Source organism: Panthera uncia, assembly GCF_023721935.1.
Source record: "Panthera uncia isolate 11264 chromosome C1 unlocalized genomic scaffold, Puncia_PCG_1.0 HiC_scaffold_4, whole genome shotgun sequence".
Lineage (NCBI taxonomy): Eukaryota > Metazoa > Chordata > Mammalia > Carnivora > Felidae > Panthera > Panthera uncia.
In genome coordinates, this window is record NW_026057585.1 from 34,576,046 (window position 1) to 34,584,258 (window position 8,213).

The window sequence follows — 8,213 nt, forward strand, 5'->3', positions numbered from 1 at the left end:
TGCTCTTTGAACAATTCAGCTTCTGAGAATGCATGCTAAAGAATGGTTCTAAATTAAGAAAAGGCTTTGTGCACAAAGTTGGTCAAAACAACATTTACAACACTGGAAAGTTCTAAACATTTTAAATAGTAAATGTAAAGCATTGTGGTCAAGTGCATGGATTCTGGAATCCTATTGCCTACATATCTCAGCTTTTTCACTTGCTAGCTACGTGACTTTCAGCCAAGATCCTCTTTGGGCAATTCCACCCATCATAGGCTTGTTATGGAGATGAAAGAAGTTATATGTCAAATATTTAACATAGTACCTGGCACTGTGTATGTGTATTTATTGTTATGTATGTGATGCTATTTAACATTCTTTTTTTCTTTTTTAGAGAGGAGACAGCGTGTGCACGAGTGAGTGGGGGAGAGGAGCAAAGGGAGAGGGAGAGAATCTCAGTCAGGCTCCACACTCAGTCAGCACAGAGCCCGAGGCAGGGCTCGATCTGGACCCTAGAATCATGACCTGAGCTGAAATCAAGACTGGGACACTCAACCAACTGAGACATCCAGGTGCCCCAATAAATTAACACATTTTAAATTATCAGTTTGGTTTATCTAATATTGAAAAACATGTATGATGGTGATTTGCCGATGGACTGGATATGGTAACAAGAGATGCATCTTAAAGAGACTTCTAGTGTTTGGGTCTGAACACTACAAGAGTAGAATTTCTTTAAAAAATTTTTTTAATGTTTATTTATTTTTGAGAGAGGCAGAGACAGAGCGTGAGTGGGGGAAGGGCAAAGACAGAGGGAGACGCACAATCCCAAGCAGGCTCCAGGCTCCAAGCTGTCAGCACAGAGCCTGATGTGGGCTCAAACCTGCAAACCACAAAATCATGACCTGAGACGAATTTGGATGTTTAACCGACTGAGCCACCCAGGTGCCCCATTTTATTTCTTTTTAGACAACAGTTTTATTGAAAGTTGGGAGCAGAGCTCCCTTCCCTCCCAGTCAGTCCTGGCCACGTGGGCCCAGGGTCCACATTCGAGTCCTAAAGGCAGAACACGGGTTGGGGGTCAGCGGCCAAACACACGCACACGCAGAGTGGCGAGTGTTGAGGCCTGGGTTTCACATTCTTCACGGTGACTAGTGGGCAGTGAGGTGAGTATCCCAGCAGCCAAAGTTGCAGATGATTTTCAACCAACGCCGACCGACCCCCCAGCTACCACCCAGCAAAGCGTTCAGGCAAGGGGTCTGGGGCACGAGGAGTAGACCTACCCACAGCCTCCAAAAGTAGAATTTGTTTTTACTGAGATGGAGAAGTTGGTAGGAACAGAAGATATGGGGATAGGTGGGAATGAGGAATTCAGTTGTAGAGTGACATTTGATGATGCCAAGACAAAACCAGGTGGAGGTGTTGGGAAGGCAGCTGGAGAAACAAACCAGTCCAGGCTGGAGATGGTAATCTTGGAGTCACCGGTATATGAATGGCACTTAGATGTATGGGGTTAAACTAAATCACATAGACAGTGAGTGTGGCTAAAGCTAATAAAAGGTCTGAGAACTGACTCTTAGGGATTCGCAATGTTCATTTCAGAGAAATGAAGAGTCTGTTAAGAAGACAGAAGGAGCAGCCAGTCATGTAGGAAGAGAGCGAAGTGACAGTGAAGACCAGAGTGATCAGTCTTGTCAGATGCTGCAACGTGAGGTTTTGGCTTTGGAGGTTTTGGTCACCTTGACAGAGGTGTTTCAGTGCAGTGGGGGGGGGATGAAAGCCTGCCTGAAGGGAGTCCAAGGGAGCCTGAGAAGAAAGCACTGGAGACAAGTGAGGACTAGCTAGTTTCAAATTGTTGCTCTTTTCCTAAAAAGGGACCAGCAAAGCGGGACAGTCCCTGGAGGGACATGGGCAGTGGTGGGGGAACTTATTTTAAGATGGGAATTATTACAGCGTGTAGTTGCAGGTGGGGATGATCCAGTAGAGAGGGAATCCGTGATGATTCGGGAGCGTTGTGGTGATGATTGCTGGAAGGAATGAGCTCCAGGATCTAAGTGGAGGATCTGGTCTTTCACAGCGACAGGGACATTCCATTCACAGTAAGAGGAGAGAAAGCAGGGTATGCATGCAAGGAGTTGGGACATGTGCTGATGGGGTGCGTTCACGGTTTTCTTCCTATCTAATCAGTGAATGCTCCAGATCCTTAGCAGAGGGCAATGATAAGGCAAGAGGCGTTGAGGGGGGTTGAGGGGAGAAGAGGAAGTGAGACGTCCCTGTTGAGGGGAGTGGGACAGTGAGTGGACCAGGGAGCTCAGGAGGACTGCCAGACCAAGCCCACCTAGTGACGCTAGGGAGCCCAGATTTAAGACCATTCAGAGAGTTCATGCATTTCCCTTTGGCCTGTCTTTCGGCTCAGCTGCAGAGAGCTGAACTGTCAAGCAATGTCTGGGCTTCATCCCAACCAATTAAATCAGAATCTCCGGGGCTTGGACCCAACCATGGCATGTATGTGAAGTGATTGCCCTGTGCAGCCAGGGTTCAGAACCATGGGTTAAAGCAAAAAGGTAATGGGAAGGTTAACAGAAGAACCTGAGATCCAGGACATCCTGCTGTGAAAAATTCAGTGTCTGTTTAATTATTTAAGTGTGGGCTGAAAACTTAACTGAGAAAAGGAGCCCAAGAGGGGGAACTAACAGTGAGTGGCTACAATGGGGTAGAAATTGTGCTGTGCGCTTCACACGCTTGGTCCTGAAAAAGATACGAATTAGATAAGAATCTTGGAGGTAAGAATTTTAGCCTCTGCTTTATAGTAAATGAGCTGAAACTCAGACAGGTGATGTGAATTGCCCTCAGCTCCCCTGCTAATAAGCAGTAAGAGCCAGGATTTGGATCTGGACCAATTTGCTCCCAAGTTGTTGCTCAAGATTTTGTGAAAGATGTGCGACTTAAGCTGTGTGTTCAAGTAGTAGGAGCATTTTGATTTTGGATGTGCAAGAGGGCTTCCCAGCTGGAGGGACACTCTGAGAAAAAAGACCTGAAGGCAAGAAAGAACATGATGAATACAAGAGATATTCAGGGAGACAACGCCTCCTGCAGCAGGTGGGTTGAAGTAAATAAGAGAACAAATTATTCCACCAACCAACAGATAAATAAGTTGGGGGAGTGTCTGCCCTCAGTGGCCAGACAGCTGGGCAGGCTGCCAATGTACTTGGGGCCCAAGGAAGCTGCATCGCAGAATTGCTAAGCAAATGTTCCCTGCATTGTTTGTACAATTCATTATTTTTAAAAAATGATAGCTGTTGGGCTCCATTGAGATAAAAGATGGCCTCTGAGTATAATCTCATTATCATCTGTCACCATGGCTGGGGAGCTTTATGTGTCCGCAGAATCTCAGAATCTATATTTCTCTAGCTTTAATCTCAGGGTCGATATCCCAACACAGCACTGCTCATAATAAATAGCTAGTAGTAAATGATAAAGTAGGCTACTGTGTTTTATTTTATTTGGCTTTCAAGCCAATCAATTTTATAGCTGTCTGTTTGAGGGCTGAAAAAAACTTCTGGAGACAGCAAAGAATCATATGAAAAACTAGAACACGCTGACAAAATGAATCTTTATCTCCCCGGCTTCTCCCATGGAAAGACGCCCTGGGTAGACTGTTGATTATGCATCTAATAAGGCAGCTGCTCATGGAAATGATCCTTTTGATTGGTTTTCAGACTAACTCGGTTTTATGCCCCTTTGGCCAGTGATATAGCTTCTCATATACACTTGTGTGGTATATTCACTGATGACATTGGTTTGCTTGCCTTCTGTCAGCGATTTTTTTTTTACTTTGAGAATATGGAAAATCATAATTCATGAAATGGTAGCAAGAGAGAGAGAGAGAGATGAAAAATAGAATAGCATCTGTCCTCAACAATACTGCTAATTAAAAAGCAGAAGCTACCCCCTTTCTGCTTAGTATTCTTCTTGGAGCTACATGTGGCTCAAATAAGGTGGCAAGTGTCTTCCCTGTCCTGGGGTAGAAAGCCTACACTTTTGAGGGTTTTTTTTTATGTTATAGGGAAAAAAAAGAAGAAATATCAATGATCCAATAAAAAATATGCCAGACACTCACCAAAAAAGGCAACTTCTACATATAATTGCTATGCTTGTCTGCGTTTCAGTTGCTGACCAAAAAACTCCATTTGGTTTCAAGTTGTTCATCAGTACAGCAAGCACTTGATTCATTGATTCTCTGAGCAAACTTTTGTAGAGTATCTACTGTGAGCCAGACAGCGTTCTGGGTATTGAGAAAGATGTCAAGGGAAATACGATGGACCCTGAGTTCAAAAACAGCTTACACTAGTGACTAAGGCTCTTCCAATAGATAATCATGGGACAAGGAAGGGGTTGCCATCACTGTCCAAAACGTATGACCAGAGTTATGACTATTCAAAGTGCCATTTGGGTTGCCTTTGTACAGCTGGCAGGGTACGGTACAAAATCCATTACTGCCATGGAACCAACAGGATTTTCCTAAGAACCAATGAATGCAAGAGCATTTGCATGTGATGTGTATATTTTGTGTAGCTTATGTAAATGAGTTATAGGCACACTTTACAAAAATTATCATTACTATCCTGAGGTGTATTTCTTGATTTTTGTTTCCTTTACTATTTTTTAATTTTTAAAATCCATTTGATTCTCCTGTGGAAGTCTACGCAGAAAGGCAAAAGATGTTTGGCTAGAGAGGAAGAGTCAGGGGAAACTGGGAGAGCTGCAACAGATGTAACCTAGACTGCTAAGGGGCTCACTGTCATCACACGAAGGACATTCCCAGCGTTGAATACAAACTGGAGCACCGTGCAGGACACGGCTCCTTCGCTTCCAAGGCAGCATGTTCTCTTGATTGCCCCTTCTCCGTCTCTTTTGCTGGTTTCACTTTTCTCCCTGGCATCTTAATCATGGCAGGGTCCACCACTGGTCCAGCTCTCTTTTCCTTCTCCCTTCACCCTTGGTCATATCATCAAGCTACATGGCTCTGAGTAACCATCTATATACTGGCAACTCCCAAATATATATCTATACCCAGGACCTCTGTCTCTGTCTCTGTCTCTCTCCAGCTCTAAACTCATATGGAAAATACCCCTTCAATGTCTAGTAGTCATTTCTTCCGACCCCAAGCTTGCTCTACGCATAGCCCTCCCCATCTCAGTTGATAGTAACACAGTCCTTCGGGTTGCTCAGGTCAAAAATCTTAGCATCTTCTGTCACCTCTCTGTTCCTCGCCACCCACACCTAATACATCAACAAATAGTGCTTTTCAGTATAAAAGCAAAATCTGACCACTTCTTACCACCCCCAGTACTATGTCCTTGTCTTTTGTCTGGATTCCTACAGACCCGCTGATTAGTCTCCCTGCTCCTCCCCTTTCCCTCGTACTATCTATTCACACTGTAGCCAGAGTGATCCTTTTAAAATTCAGGTCAAATCACATTATCCCTCTGCTCTTGGCCTGGCAATGGCCTCCTGCCTTATTAAAGTGATGCCAGTGACCTTCATTATCTAGTCCTGTCACCTTTCTATCTTTTCCCCTTCCACTCCCTGGCTCACTCACAGCACTCCAGTTACACTGTTGTCTTGCTTGTCCTTGAACATGTCAGCGATGCTCCCACCTCAGGGCCTTTGCATTGTTGCTTCCTCTGCCTGAAATGCTGCCTCGCATTTATCTGCGTATAGCTTACACCCTCATCTCCTTCAAGTCTCTACTCCAATGTCTCCTTCTTCATGAGATCCTCCCTGACCACCCTATCCAGTTTTCAACCTACCCCACTACTGGCACGGCCCTGACCCCTTTCCTTGCTCCATAAGGTTCCCCCCACTAGAACTTAAGCTCCATGAAACAGGAATTATTGCCTGTCTTAGAGTTCAGTCATCATCCCAAGCACTTAGAACAGTGCCTGGCAAATAGTAAGTGCTCAACAATTATTTGGATATAAATAAAAATGAATGAATATATAATACACAGGAAGGAACCTCCTTTTAAGGAGTATTCCTATCTATACCAGATACCAAATTTGTGTTCAAATAGTCCCTAAGGGAACATGGAAACACTCTTCTGAACGGTTATCAGACACACAAGTTCTAGTATTCCAATCACTAACACTTTTGGTGTGTTTGTTATAAAGTGGGCCCTGTGAGAAATACTCTACACGCACCATCTCTTTTAGCACTCACAGCCCAGTGAAGTAACTTGGAATGATGTTACCTCCATTTTATATCAGGGGCGCACCGGCTCAAAAGGACTAAGGAGTTTTCCCAAGCCACCCAGCTCACACGAAGAAGAGTTTCTTTACCACTCTACAAGGCCACCTCCTTTAAGTAAAGACCTAATATCGAACTGGTTCTTTGAGATTCATTTTTCAACAGTTTGTTCAAAGTCCTAAGAGAATCCCTAACCTGTTGTTTGAAACTGGCAGTGGAAAGATCTGAGAAGTATGACCAACTAGCCAGACAGAGCCATAAGACAGACACAAGGCTCATTTGGATACTGTTTTAATAACCCTTGATACTGATGATTCTAACAGATTGGAAGGATATGAAAAGAATCCAGGATTCTACCAAGTATAAATGTCTTCAGAGATAACCTGACAATATATTTATATGTGTTAAGAGTCAATAAATGCAAAACGTAATCAACTAAAGTGTGTAGTCTGGGTGGGAGGAGGGTTAGTGCAGAATTCTGGGAGACGGTAAAGAAATCCAGTAACACAGAATGTGAATGCAGGGCTGCGAATGATGAGACGAGCTCGGCTGAAAGGCACTTGTAACCTTGCTTTAAATAGAACTATTCTGTCCCAGTAGTGCTGTTCCCAGAGAGACACTCAGTTACCACCTCTGGGTGTTCCCAGGATTCACTGGAATGGCAGCCTCTTTGTGTATAGAATGGGTTGAATGGTGCCCCCCCCCCCCAAATGTGTCCACATCCAAATCCCTGGAACCTGTCTATGTTCCTTTTTTGGAAAAAAGATCTTTGCAGATGTAATAAAATTAAAGATCTTGAAAGAAGACCTTCCCCCAGTGGGCCCTAAATCCAGTGATGAATGTCCTAATGAGAGATAGAAGAGAAGACACACAGAGAAAGTCATGTGAGGCTAGAAGCAGAGGTTGGAGTGGCTTGGCTTCCATAAGCCAAGGAAGACAATGCCTGGAGCCACCCAATGTGGAAGGGGCAGGGAGGGATTCTCCTTTCAGGCCTCAAGAGGCAGCAAGGCCCTGCTGACACCTTGATTTCAGACTTTCAGCCTCCAGATTGAGGGAGAATAAGCTTCTGTTGTTTTAAGCCACCCAGTTTGTAGTAATTTGTCACGGCAGCCCTAGGGAACCAGTAAAATGCTTAAGTATCACTCAACTCCAGGCTGGTTTAGATGTAAGTATGGGTGTGTTTAAGGAAGTCAACACACTGTAAATATTTTGTGTGAGGGAGAAGCATACATTTGGTATATAATGTGCCCATAATGTTTAAGAAAATTTGACCTACTATTAAAATGAAGAGAACTTAAACTCTATAACATATGAATAATTGCTTTAGATTTTTAAGTTATACTTTTACTAAGTTTATACATACAGTATTGAAATAAAAGAAATTAAGGGGGCGCCTGGGTGGCTCAGTCGGTTAAGCATCCGGCTTTGGCTCAGGTCAAGATCTCGCAGTTTGTGAGTTCGAGCCCCACGTCGGGCTCTGTGCTGAAAGCTCAGAGCCTGGAGCCTGCTTCCGATTCTGTGTCTCCCTCTCTCTCTCTGCCCCTCCCCCACTCATGCTCTGTCTCTCTGTCTCTCAAAAATAAATAAACATTAAAAAAATTTTTTTAAATAAAAAAAAAAAGAAATTAAGGTTAGCCCTCCTTGTAAGTTTGACTTATTAGTGTTCTGTGTTATTTGAGCACTCAGAAAGTTATATTAGTTCAATCAAAACATTGAAGTAATAAAAAAATAGAATGCATTGATTTATAAATGCAATTTAAAATTCTTGAAGGTGTTAGCTTAGAAATAGGATCACATATTATTCAAAGGCCTTTAACATAGTTTAAATATATATGACAGGCTATATATACTATACAGAGAACAGTCAGATTTGATGCAGAACTTAAAAGCTTCAGGAAAAATTAGTTTTTTTAATCTGTAACCTTAATAAATTGAATATTAATTTTTAAAAACAATGTTAACCTCTGAATAGTTTTTACTGC